Below are 806 nucleotides of genomic sequence, written 5' to 3'. Positions count from 1 at the left end.
GCATATGAAGCCTCTGAAATCACTCATTTTACAGATTCGCTTCCTGATGTCCAGGCTTCCCAAGATGTGGTGCCCCTGCCCTTCACTGGTCTTTTCAGGCCCAACTCCTCCAGGATTACAGAGGAGACCCTGTCCTCCGCCTCCTCTCACAGGGAGCTCGCTCTCTGGCATCAAGGTCCCAGGGTGAGTTTTCCTCTAGAAGAGTCCAGGGCAGAGGTGAGGGTGGGAGGCAGAGTGCATTCCAGGGAGAGGGGTTCCAGGAGGAGAAGGGGAGGAAAGGGCTGGTCCCAGCCTGGGGAGTCTCCCTGGTTCTCACACAGCCCCTGGGCAGGACTGAGGGAGAGGGTGTGACAGAGCTCTCCGTGCAGGGGGAGGGGTCAGGGCAAGGTCCCAGGTCCCAGGCCTGGTCTCAGAGTCCCAGCCCGAGGGCGAGGGCGGAGACTGAAGCGGGAAACTCAGGGTTGGGGAGTCCCCACCTCCCCTCAGTTTCAGTTCTCCATGTCACAACCTGTGCGGGGGCCCTCCTTCCTAGATACTCGTGACGCGGCCCCAGTTCTCACTCCCATTGGGTGGTTTTTACGGAAGCCAATCAGGGTCACTGCACAACACAGTCATACTAGTAAGTCTCCTGGACTCACAGACTCCATACACCCGGAAAATGCGGGTCATGAGGCCCCCAACCCTTCTGCTGCTGCTCTGGAGGGCCCTGGCCCTGACCCAGACCTGGGCCGGTGAGTGCGGGTTCCGGAGGGACCGTCCTCTGCGGGGAGGAGGAGCGAGGGCACCCGGCGGGGAGCACGGAACCC

This window comes from Myotis brandtii, unplaced genomic scaffold (genome assembly GCF_000412655.1).
Source record: "Myotis brandtii unplaced genomic scaffold, ASM41265v1 scaffold4000, whole genome shotgun sequence".
Classification (NCBI taxonomy): Eukaryota; Metazoa; Chordata; class Mammalia; order Chiroptera; family Vespertilionidae; genus Myotis; species Myotis brandtii.
This window is presented reverse-complemented; position numbering follows the sequence as displayed.